Below are 13,185 nucleotides of genomic sequence, written 5' to 3'. Positions count from 1 at the left end.
ATTGTTTTTCTTCTTTCTTTTTGTCAGCAACACCAAGTCACCAACAACTTGTTGACTCAGTGGGACGGAAGGTGTGCATATTTGAACGAGTGCGAACATCTGTGTGTCTGCGTGGGTGTACGCCCACCTGTTCATTTGTGATACAGATCCTTACATATCCTCGGGTTTGTTTTCTTGTTTATGCAAGTGTATGTGTGTGTTTGTGTGTGTGTGTGCGTGTGTTTACATACGCTTACACCAGATCAGGAAGAGCTCCACGGGGAACTCTGGCAGGAAAAACAAGGAAACAGGATTTGCTTTTTGCCAGTGTGTAAATCCATTACATAAGCAGGTGAGAGAGGGTGAACACTCTTGAACAAAGCGCTCGCTCGCTCACTCAACAGAGCAGAGCAACCTAACCATCTTCGTTGTTCCTTACAGGAAGCACCTATAACTACAGTTCAAGATCAGTGGGAAAGAACACTTGAGCTTCACCCACACACAAGACTCTCTTTGAAAACACTCCGTGCACAGACAAATGCTTTGATCATATAAATATACACGCATATCAACTCACATGGTTATAAACTCCTTGGAAAAACTGATTTAAATGTCAACATTTATCTGAGATGTCTTTTGTCAAATTTTGTGAAAACAGGTTTCACCAAAACAGTTCTGATTACTGCTACGTCTGAATTTTTAAAAGTATTTCCTATTCTGTCTGACAAAAAGCAGCATTTAGATTTTATGTTCAGCGTGAAGATATCGCTATTTATATTTTTATATAATCATTTAAAACCTGGCATAAACTTGGTGCTAGATACCAAACACTAGCCACAAACTGAAATGTTTTGCAAACTGAAAGTTGTTAGTTTATGCATGTTTTCCATCAATTGTCCAGGTTCATTTGTGCTCATTAGATACATAAATACATAAAAACAGTTGGTGACTTCTGTCCATGATATGCATTTATTTTGTCCATATTTGTGCATCTCTTCTGAAAGCTTACGGATACGACTGAAACAGACATACAGCAGTACCACCGTAGATCATGGGGTGAAGCAGTGAAGTTAATATTTCAAACGGCTAGATCTCTTTTCATGTGTAGAGGCAGTCATTTCTATACTTCATCATGTATTGGCTGAACCTGTGGGGTTATAAGTATTTACGTATTATCCATACACGCTTTTCTCAGATTAACTTTTACATTTTAAACTCTTTCAATAATGACTATGTATTTTTCAAAACGTAGTATAAACTTATTTCATATTTAATATTTAAAGTCAGAGAGAATCAGAAGTAAACTCTGGGTTCTGCATGTTGATCACTGGCAGTAATACACCTTTCATTTTGGCTGCATTCTACATTTATGCGACTGCTCTGCCATCACTTATTCAATATCATAAAAAGAAGAGATTATTTCTCAAACTGGCTTTTAACCTTCAAGCTCAATAACAGAAACATCTCTAGAAATGGAAACAAGACATTCTGTGCCCAGCTCAAAATAACAGATGCAGTCAATATCACCATCATTATGTGAAAAAAGACAGTTTGCCATGCATTTATTTCACCCTTGAAACTCAGAGTAGCTCTCAGATTCTTGCATCCGTCTCTTGTACTGACAAGATACACTTTTAAATCAACACAAGCAGTGTGAACTGTTAAACTGCTGTTTACTCTAGTATTACTGTGTCAAGCTGTGCCTCAGGGTAGGAAGCTATTGGATATTGGGCTTTACAACAGGATGTGTGTGGGTAGAGAGGACCTGCATTGAGCAGAGAGAAGTTAATATTCATTAGTGGGGGAAAAAAATGATTCATCTGCTTATATACATAGAAAGAGATTGAATTGAGGCAACATAATGGAAAAGAACCAACAAAAAATATCACAACATAATGCAGATGCTTCGTTATTTGCTGCTCCATCTTTTGTGCTTCAGAGAAAGTGGGGAGTTGTAGGGCAGTGGGCTACGAGAGAGAGAGAGAGAGATGCAGCTCTGTGTGTGCAGTTGCTGCAACATGAAAGCCGGAGGGGAGGACTGTGCTGCAGCCAAGGCCCATCTCTGAGACGGCTGAGATGCTCTGCATTCGCACACATGTACACATGCATTCTGCGCACACTCTCTTAATGCAGCTTAAATGGTGGACAAGGAAAAGCTTTTTGAAAGCATATCTTTAAAGATAGGAAATAGTTTATGAATAATTTGTCGCCTCAGGGGACTCACTCCAGGGGAGGGGGGAGGTGATCAGGGCGGCCTCTTGTCAGAGTATATGTAAAAGAGCAGAGGGAGCTGAGATGCCATCGGGAGAAGACACACACACACACACACACACACATTAGGAACCGAGGGAATGTACTGCAAAGAATGAAAAAGTCACACAATCAAATGAGAACAATGCAGAGAATATAAAGTGTACGTTCTACATTGTGTAAAGTATGAGAGGCCCAACGATTTTTGTGTGTAGCATCGGCACAGTCATGACTTTGTATGTGTGTGTGTGTGTGTGTGTGTTTGCAAGTGTGTTAGAGAGAGAGACAGAGAGTGGGTAACATATAAAGAACGAGAGACAAGCACATAGACAAAAGACACACACACATCTCCTGTCCTTCTGTTCCTGAGAGTAATACAAATGCACGTACACACATGCACATGGGATAGGTTGCAGTCTGTCAGTCAGTCAGAAAAGCAGGAAGGGGGTCAATTATGATACTAATGATCCCGCTATGAATAAACCAGTTAGAGGAAGTAGAGCTCCCATTAGGCTTTCCTCCTCAGGCTATTAATAACCAGGGATCTAATGTCTCTTCCACAATCAATACACTCACCCGCTAGGATATGGTTAGAGACACACGTTAGAGGAGGGCACTGAGATGGCGCCTGTGATTCTAATACATTTTTAAATATGTATTACATATCAGGAGGTCAAGTTTTTTTGTTATACAATGCCTGACAGAGGTTAAAGATGTAGTTTTTTTGTCATCTTTGACATTGGATAAGAGGAAATAATACAAGTTTAGGCTTCAAAGAGTTTTATCTACCTATTGTAATTTTTGAGTGAACAGCGTTTCAAAGACACTGAATACAGAGAAGAAAGATGGCACAGTCCATGGTTTTAATCTCCTAATCGGCATCAAAATAAAACAAAATTGACCCTGCATGAGGCCCATCATAATTTCTAGGCAATCATCTGGGAAAATACCATGTGAAATTTACTTTAAATCAGGGAATGAAACAGCTGTGGGTATCCAGCGCTGTCTTTTGTCAGGAAGCATCACGTATAATGTGTGCCATGTGTGCTCTGCAACGTTTTATCTGATTGAAAATGAGTTCGTCCTTACTTCATTGAAGAATTGTAACAAGAGAAGTGCCAGGTCTGTCATTAGGCTTCATATTCTCTCATGAGAATACACAGTCCTTTAAAACGATGTCTCCAAATAGCAGATGTGACTTTCACCCCTTCAGGAGAGTGGAGCTTAAAGAAAATATCCTGTGAGTGGAATAAGACCGGTGAGCACAGCTGATCAGCAGAGGTTTGGTTCACGGCCCCTTCTCACTCAGCTGAAATCAAGAAGGCTCCCTTAATGCTGAGCGGTTACTAGATATCATGGCTTGTCAGACAAAAAACAAGAGTGAAAGATGTGTGGATCAATAAGATGGTGCATTGGACAAATTGAATTTTTTTTTTTCAATAAGGGAACAAGTGTATTTTTCAATGTGTGTGTACAGTAGATACGGAGCGGCTGCTGTGTGGTGTCTCTGAGCCTCAGGAGGAGGATACATCTTGAATTGTGAAAATGGTGTTATTGTTCACTGGTTAACTCAATAATCTTCAACATGAAGAACTCTCAGCTTTGTGGACATGCAGTGTTTATTATTAGAAAGCAGCAAGCACATGGGTCTGACTTTGTGAGTGGACCCTTAAGCCTACTGAAGTGGGATTGGTTTCCAGAGAGGGAGAGAAAGGCCTTCCATCCATCCGTCTGTACGTCCATCCATCCATCATTCATCCATTTGTCTGTACGTCCATCATCCCTATATATGTCCATCCATCCATACATCCGTCTGTGTGTCCATCCATCTATCATCCATCCATTTGTCTGTCCGTCCATCATCCATCCATACATCTGTGTGTCCATCAATACATCTGTGTGTCCATCATCTATCATTCATCCCTTTGTCTTTTCGTCCATCATCCATCCATACTTCTGTCCGTCCATCAACCATCCATATGTCTGGTTTTTTTACAGAAAGAGGATCTGTCTCGGCCGAAACTATGTCATGTTAGATGCAGCCGCACCCTCTGTCTTTGTTTACTTGGACAAAAAAAAACTACTCTCAAGGTGTGTTTCATTGGTTTTCCAGCCTTTAGAGGATATTCAATCAGTTTTCAAAGCTTCTTGATAATGAGACAGTGACAGTAGCTCACTGTATTGTGTTCTTTTAAGTGAGTGAGTGTGTGTGTGTGTGTGTGTGTGGGGGGGGGGGGGGGGGGGGGGGAGAGGGGGGGAGGGGCAGAAATAAGAGATGATAAGGCTTGTGAAATTAAAGACAAACACTGTGCAACTGTCATCTGCTGAGAATGGACACACACACCAGCTCACACGCGCACACACACACGGAAACATGAAAAATATGACTATTGACTCCATTTTATTCTATAAGCTGATAAACACACATTTTGCAAGATACCTTTTTAAATTTGATCATTTGACAATAACAAGCACTTTACTTTTTTCACTCCTGTCTGTCCCAGCATCACATATCTTTAAAATACACTTTAAAGGTCTATCGCTTATTATTTGAAATTCAAACCACAGTACTATTTGCATGTGGGGGGAAAGGAAACATTCAGTTTGTTTCCATCTGATCAAATTGTAAAGGGGTGACCTGCAGTTTTTTTTTTTTTAAATGCACTCTGTCCCTTTGCTAAAATGTTTCATCAGTGTTTTTTGTCATGACTCATTAAGACGATGTTGACATATAATACTTTCCTCAAATCAACTAGTGTACAAAAAACAGCATTCCCCACACATAGGGGAGTATTCTACAGTTAATGTCTGTTTGCTGACACACTGCAGATGAGAGGACAAAGCAGCATGACAAGACTCTAGCAGACTAACAGAAGCATTTTACATGTTAAAATGATCCCAGTTTATTTTCATTTACTTCTTTTAAGCCGAGCAGCTTCCCTCTTTCTCTGCCCAGTCTGACTGAACTCCTCACGAAAAGAAAAAACAAAATGTCTCCATTGACTCCTGATATAAAATAAATGGGGAGAAAAATCCAATGTTGTCAGAATAGATTTCAATTTAGGCTTTAGTTAAAGAATACAGCAATTAAAAGGATTACATGTTTGTTTAAAATTATCTGGATATTTTAACAAAGTAGCAGCTCTAGTACTAGAATGGCCAATTCCTAGATATCAGTCCCCTAAACATTTCATCACTATCCATGTATTATTCACTGGGAAAATGGAACAGGTTCTTTTTTGGCATGTGTCCAATCCTTCCACCAAGTTCATCCTGCTCACAAACCAACCAACACACAAATGGACATAACCTCCTGGGTAATAAATGTGTCAAGTTGAATAGAGACATCAGAAATCTGTAGGAAGTGCAGAGAGGAAAGAATCATGTTTGCAAACCCAACGCAAACTAAATTAGTTGTCGAGACCAACTGACAGGCCTATTACATGTCTATATATGAGGCTGTAACCACTTACATACACAGCTCCACATACTGCACCTGACCTGTAAATGTGGGTTCAGCCTGTCCATCAAGCCCCCCACCCCCCTTAATGCTTTGGGCAATCCCTGCAATGGCTTTCCTGTTAGAGTGGAACATAAAGAGAGCAGGCAAAGCAGCTATAAAATTGATTTTTAATAGGTCTCAGCTCATTACGTTTCCGTGCATGGGAGTGTCTGTGTGTGTACCGGCTGGGGGAAGGGGCACGGGTGACGGCTGCCGGGGCGGGTTAATACAGCAGCCGTCACACCTGAGATTCTGCAGCCAATGGCGGGGAGCGACTGACAGCTTTACACACACACACACCTCCTCACTCACACACGCGCTTCTCATTTGAAGAGTGATCCGTTGGTGAAGACAGATGAGCTCTCAACAATCCCCAAAATTACTTCTCTGAACGACTCAACACACCTCGGACAGAGCAATTGAATTTCCACCGGTCACACCTGGTCCCAAGCCAGTAGAGAGGAAGATTGAGGAACAGCAAAGCACCATGAGGTCTAGATCTATAGTTATAACCAGTCTATTTCCCTGGTCAACTGATCACAGCCAGTCAGTCTGAGAGCCCACATCCAGTGGCTGTGTAGCAGAACTGATCCCTGTAGTTGAAGGAAGAAATAGCAGAAGCTGAAAAATGAACAAAAGGAGATGGGGGGTTCTTAAGCAATATCTGAAGGACGGTGAAGTTAAATGAAAACTAAAGTTCAACCATTAAAGGTAACTTCCACTGTCTCACTTGTTCCACAATTTGTATATATATATTTGTCCTTCATTCTAATTTGTAATAATAATAATAACACTTTACTCTTTTCTGCTTTGAACGCAGCAAGAGACTGTCCGGTCAAATGCGGTCACAACAACACAAAAATCAGTTCTGCTGCTGAGATCATGTGGTTTTGTTAACAGCATTGACACTGCTGTCTACCTCCATCAACAAAACCCCTCAAACCTTGTTGTCTTCCCAAATTTTGTGAAGGGACTAAAGAGATCCAGTGAGGCTAAAATAAGACATTAGTGAAAAAAATAACAGAGAACAAACAGTAAAATAACTACTACAATCATTCATTGTGAACATCAACCACAATGTACAGATGGACTTCTCTGCCTCTGCTTTTAATTACTGTACTTTGCCACAGTTGGTGTGCACACACATGGTTCATCTGTAAAAGGAAGGATAATTGCTGACATTTCAGACAGAGATGTCTCAGCCTGGAAAACATGGCAGATGGATGCACATTGTGTTGTAACTATGCCCCAGTGTTCACAGATCTGTGTAATGTGTTCGCATTGCAATCATTCAAATACACAGAGAAACCTAAGTTTTTAGTTTGAGCATTTAAATCTTTGTGTATTTGGAGAACATGAGGCTTGTGCTTCTCACTCAGAAGGTGGCACAGGTTCTGGTCCAGGCTCTGGTTGTCTCACGCCTAGACTACTGCAACTCCCTCCTGGCTGCTCTACCTGCTAGTGCCATCCAACCTCTGCAGCTCCTAAATGGTGGAACGAGCTCCCCATTGACATCAGGACAGCAGAGAGTCCTCTGTCAGTTTTAATCCCCAAACATACACAAACTCATTTCACATGACATCTTTCCCACACAGGGCATGAGCGTGCCAGTGTAAACAGAAAGCATTTGGTTGTTAGTTGCAGGCAAAAAACTCATTTAAATTGCAGAATTTATCCGCACAAGAGCTGTTAGCAAAAACAACAGGCTCAACAATGCTTGTTATTGATAATCCATGTTGCATTCTACACGAGTAGCCAAGACTAGTGTTGGTTGTTTTCTTCCGGAAGGGGTCATGTGGTAGGAAGACATTGAGATCAAACAGGAGATGCATTTTCTAATGAAGATGGACTGGTGTGGATGTCGTCAGACATTTCAGTCATCTGACCTCTGTTAGTCTACATCATAAAGACAAATCACATGACTGCTCCCAAAAGTGGAGCCAAATCCTCTTGACTGCCCCCTGATGGCTGACTGCAGTATAGGTCATAAAACCAGCCTCTTCCATGTTAGTACACAACAAATAATATTTTCTGAAAGATAGCTTCTGTCATTTTAGGTAGGTCTTATCAAACTCATGTACGTTATCTACTGTGAAACATCATGATTGATAGCTGACACTGCCTCGTGATTGGTCGTGCATGAGTAGCAGCAGCGACACACCATGATCACTACTGCGCTGATAACAAAGCACAAGATGTCGGCACCCGTATCTGAGATATTTTGACTTCATTTTCATACAAAGGAAGGGAATGGAGATACGAGACCCATCTTTATTTGAGTCTTTAAAGTAGAACTAGAATGTGTATAATTTATATTTTCTATTAGCTCCTGTTCTGAAATGTTACTTTTTATTTAGTTCAAAATCTTGACAATAAAATCTTGACAAACAGTGTTTTCATCATAAGTTTAGTTGGTGAAATGAACTCTGACAAACTGAAATTTTCCTTTGATGCCGAGTGTAAACATGGATGACTTTACTGTAATATTTTCTCGCTTAAGACGCACCAACTCTACAGATACACACAAATGAAAGTGTGGATGCTCTTTAGGGCTTCTTTTAATGACCATATTTGCCATAAGAGAATCAGTAATTAGTCATCCAACTCCACTGTGTATCAATCAAATCTTCAGCACACAGTTTTGGGAATGGTGTTTGGCCTCAACACAAGAAATAATTCAAACCGGCCAAGATATAGCCTTGTGTTTGCAATGTTTATAAATCCATGGTGAATTAATTAGCTTTGATATGTCAGTCAAGACTACCACTGTTCTATGTGTTCTGCATGTTTACTATATCACTGCCTGGTATATTATTAGGCAATCTATTGGTATCTCTGTGCTGCTGTGATGTCCGCCAGCTATTATCAGCAACAGTGTTAATAACACAAGCCCTCAGTCGCCACACATCCTTGCCTCAGGCACTCTTCCCTCTCATCCCTCTTTTCTGTTTCATCCTTTATTCAGAGATTTCCTTCCACACATCCGTTCCTCTCGTCAGCGCTACATCCTGCACTCCCCAGCGACTGCCTATAACACTGGGAAGCGTCCTCTGTTTCCCCTCCCGCAGTGCACGTGTTGTGCGTATGTAAAGCATTGTGGCCATGTTGACCTTCAGCTGTTGCGGAAGTTAAAGTCACAAATGGACACACATCCTTACCCATATCCACACATATCGTCCAACTGTTCAGGATGTCCAGCTCCGTCCTTTATTTGCTGTTATGTTCAGAAACCTCTTCTTCCTTATCTCCTCATCCCCACAATTCACAGCCCACCCTCACCCCCTCACCCACTGCTTCCTTGCACCACAGCCCTGCAGCTCCACTCCTGCTCTGATGGATGCTCAGTGGAGCCTCCTCCCTTAATCCCTTTTTCTTTATCCTCTATTACTCCATCCACCATCTTTGACCCCCACCCCTGCTAATACCAAGCTCTCTCACTCCTCCTGCCTTCTCTCTTTAACCTCCTCACCCACTGCTACCTTTTCCTCCCATCCTCAGGTCCCTGAATCCTCTGCTTCTCATTCCCATGAACCTCTATGCAGAAGCTCTAATTTATAAACCTCTCCAGCTGCCACCCCCAATTAATATGAACACAGTTCATGATGTGTATATACTTCATTAGTATCATTAGTTTGAACTGTGAAAAAAGTTTATACTACAGCATCACCGCAGCACGTTGTGTAAAATCTGTAAAATCACTGCAATTTAAAGTATTCAGCTGTCACCAAATGTAACATCTTGACTGGCCTCATCATTTAATACGGCAACAGAAGATTACATTTTCTAACTGTACACAGCAATGCAGGTCAAATATCTAAGCTTCTGCGCTGCAAGCAAAATGTGATTTTTGTATTTATTGATTTAAGATGAATATGTATGGTTGATGCCTGACTTTCGTTAGGTTTCAGTTGCAAAGGTCATTGTGAAGCGTTGTTTGAAGATCTATTTTTAGGATCAGCTTGCCTGAGGTGGTCAGGGCATCAGAGATGTTCCTTCTTTCAACTTAAGAATAGTTCGACATTTTGGGGAACTCACCGACTAGTTTTCTTGCCAATAGTTAGATAATAAGATCAATCCCACTCTCATATATGTATGCTTCATGTGAAGCTGGGGCCAGCGGGTGATTAGTTTAGCTTAGCATAAAATCTGGAAAAAGGACGATATGGCTAACCTGGCTGTATTCAAAGTAAAGCAGCTACCAGCACATTTACAGGTTATATTAACACATCAAATAAAATAAATCGTTTTCCAGGGATATTGCCTGGTATCCACATGAACCCACAATGGTCCCTATTGACTTTGCTTGAAAATGTCAACGTTTGTCTCTGCGTTATACGACCTAACGTGTGTAAGGCTACACCCATATTACTATGTTTTCATATAAAAACACAGTGCTAAGGATATGTCTGGAGACCACACCAGTTTAGAGCCACTAAAACTGAGATGTTTGGAAACGCTGCTAATCCATTTTTAGTTTGAAAACTTCAGGGCAGCTGTTTGTTGTCGAGACAGGCAGAAACAGATGTTTGGGAACAACTCTGTTATGGTTTTTGATTTCCAGCTTTCTACGTTGAATATCCATGACCAACATATTCTTCATTCATCAATTATTCAAAAGGCCAAAAGTACAGAGAACTGTCTCGTGTGACCTCTGTTGCCTCCAGGGAGCCAAGGGCATGCTGGGAACATCCTGTGTGCATGACCACAGCTGATCTTCCTCTCTTGGCCGGTGTGGTAGCTGGGCCCCTTGGAGAGGACATTCACACATACACACACACTCACACATGCACACAGACATGCATTGACCATAGCAGCCTGGAAAAGTCATCCACAGGGTCTTTAGCTTGTATGCTGTACACATGCAGCATAAGAGGAGCAGCAACGTGAGCAGTGAAGCTTAATGCGATGCAATCAATACTCTCGCTGCTACACTGCCAAGGTTACAGAGGAGGAACATCACTTGTTTTTGGTCCCAAGACGAGAACTGTGTCTTCAAATGTGAGCGCCATCATGATTTGTCTCATGACACCGATTATAATTCATAAGTGAGATGAGAGAAAATATGTTCCATGTGATGATAGGCTGGATAAATTATCAGATTGTATCTCAAATGGTTATGAGCATGTGGTTTCGTGCTGGTTGTATGACATTCATAAAACCAGATACAATGGATGAATGGTGAATCAGATACAACAATACTCCATGTTGTGTTGTGGAGTCTATTTTGGTCTAGATCAGGGGTTTTCACACTGTGACCTGTGGCACCTCATGGCGGTGTGGGAGTGTTGAGGGGGTGTGGAAGGAGAGGAGAGAGGGAAGGACACTGAGTGAGGTGAGTCAGGTGTGGGCTTGGGTTTGGGACAAAAACAGTACTAATCAAAGCTAGGCGGTACACAGCTCATGCAGCCATTTAAGGTATTTCAATACCATTTGTATCAATAATCACAGCATCTGAGTGAAGAATCTCCATTGCTCTTCATCTGGGAGAGGCAAACTCCAGAGAAACTCCGGACCAAATTCTGTTTAAATTCTACAAAGAACTAACTGAAGATGCATTCTTGAATTGCGCATTCCAAGTAAAATATAAATAAATCCCTTTTCCCACTGGTCAACACACACTGTAATCTAGTTTGTTTAACAGTGGTAATGGATAACAGACATTCACTCTAACGACTCCGTAGACATGAGTTTTTATCAGTAGAGGAGTAAATATGACACCCAGGTGACTGCGCAAATATTTTCTTCTTCTGAATTTTATCTGCATATAGAAGCTTCCTGGTGCTCCATGCTCATTATACTTCCAGGCATGGTGCATAAATGTTGAGATCAACATGCAAGAGGGATTTTCTTTGCATCGTGCAAGATGCAGCACAGGAAAGATAGTGAGGTTAGAGAGGTTTTCAGTTTTCAACGTGTGAGTGAAGTCAAACATCACGCAACAGGGAAAAAACTGAAAGGCTAACTCCTCACTGGCAATCACCTTTTTCAGCTGGTCTATCTGCCTTTAAAAAACCTGTGTACACCTATTCATTTAAGTGTAAAAGAGTCTAATGTCCATGTGTGACTCAATGTTCATATATCCACAAAAAAGAAATTATAGACACAAGATCTTCGCTATAGTTCAAGAATTTTCCAGCTGTCAAATACAGCAAATACAAATACTAGTGTTCAAGTTGTAATCCAGCATTACACTTAATGTTTACACCCCTCACTTGTTATGCTATCATCCAACAAACAGCCCTAACAGAGAATAATAATGAGAGAAAATCGAGTCATATAACTTTTGGCAGCCCATGTAGTGGAGTGACGCTGCTGTTGGCTCAATGAGCACGACAGCAGCGGCTACGGAGGGAAGGTGGGGAAGAGCCTGTGTGCCTGTGTGTGTAAGAGAGAGAGAGAACTTTCTCCAAGCTCTCATGATTACGCAGGAGAGGTTGTGCTGACGTCAGACAACGCACTGCTGATGCAAAAGGCTGAGCAGCCAGTAAGAACAGTCTCTCTCTGGAGCATCCTACGTACATTCATCCTGAACGTTCTGATTGAGCGGCGGCGAATGTTTGAGAGTGTGAATCACAGATAAAGGCTAACAAGGTACTGTGTGTGACAAAAGGGGGAGAAAGCGGGAGGGAGAGAGAGATGCAGATGTCGATGTGGAGTTGCTGCTGGCTTTGAGAGGCAGTGATGATGCAGACACCCCCTCCCTTACTTTTCTTATTCATGTCGAACGTGCTTGTCATTCAGATCCAGGGCTCTGCGTGTGTCAGAAAATCCTCCGCAGTGGGAAGGAAAAAGGGATGGAGAGAGAAAGGAACAAATCAGGAAAAGAACAGTAACAGAATAAGGAAATAAAAAAATAAGTGGTATCCTCATTTTGAAAGGAGCTTATAATATTCATTTTATGTCGACCATTAACCTGCAGTGTCTGAAACACCCACAGGATGTTAATGTGTGATCCCTACACACTGACACTGATTGATACTCCCCTCCCTTACATTGGATTCATGACAGTTTCCAATGGCCCAGTTAATAAATCATTGCACGCTGACATCGATGTGTGCCAGCTACATCCATCAGGGCTAGGTCACCAGGTTCATCTCTATAGAGAGTGGCTCCTGCCCAGCAACCCCCTGTCAGCAAGACCACGCCCTGCCCTGGCACACTTTCTGTTAAATTATATCCCTCACCCAGTTCCAAGGCATTCACAGTGGGCAGAAGTAAGTGAGGAGTAAGGGTGGGGACAGAAATGGGCCCGGGGGCTGCACGGCCTTGTAACCCACTTCTCGTCACCCAAAGCCTGCCTGTGCAGTTCCCTGCCAGAGCATGGTAACAGATATTTGAGGGATCTGAGGAAAAACTCTTGGTCCTATTCTGATCTATCTGTGGATATTGTGTCATCACAATTCAATTCATATTATGAGATTCACTGTTTTATAATGTATCTCTGCATTACAATT

The sequence above is a fragment of the Paralichthys olivaceus genome, chromosome 6 (genome assembly GCF_024713975.1).
Source record: "Paralichthys olivaceus isolate ysfri-2021 chromosome 6, ASM2471397v2, whole genome shotgun sequence".
In the NCBI taxonomy this organism is placed as follows: Eukaryota; Metazoa; Chordata; class Actinopteri; order Pleuronectiformes; family Paralichthyidae; genus Paralichthys; species Paralichthys olivaceus.
This window is presented reverse-complemented; position numbering follows the sequence as displayed.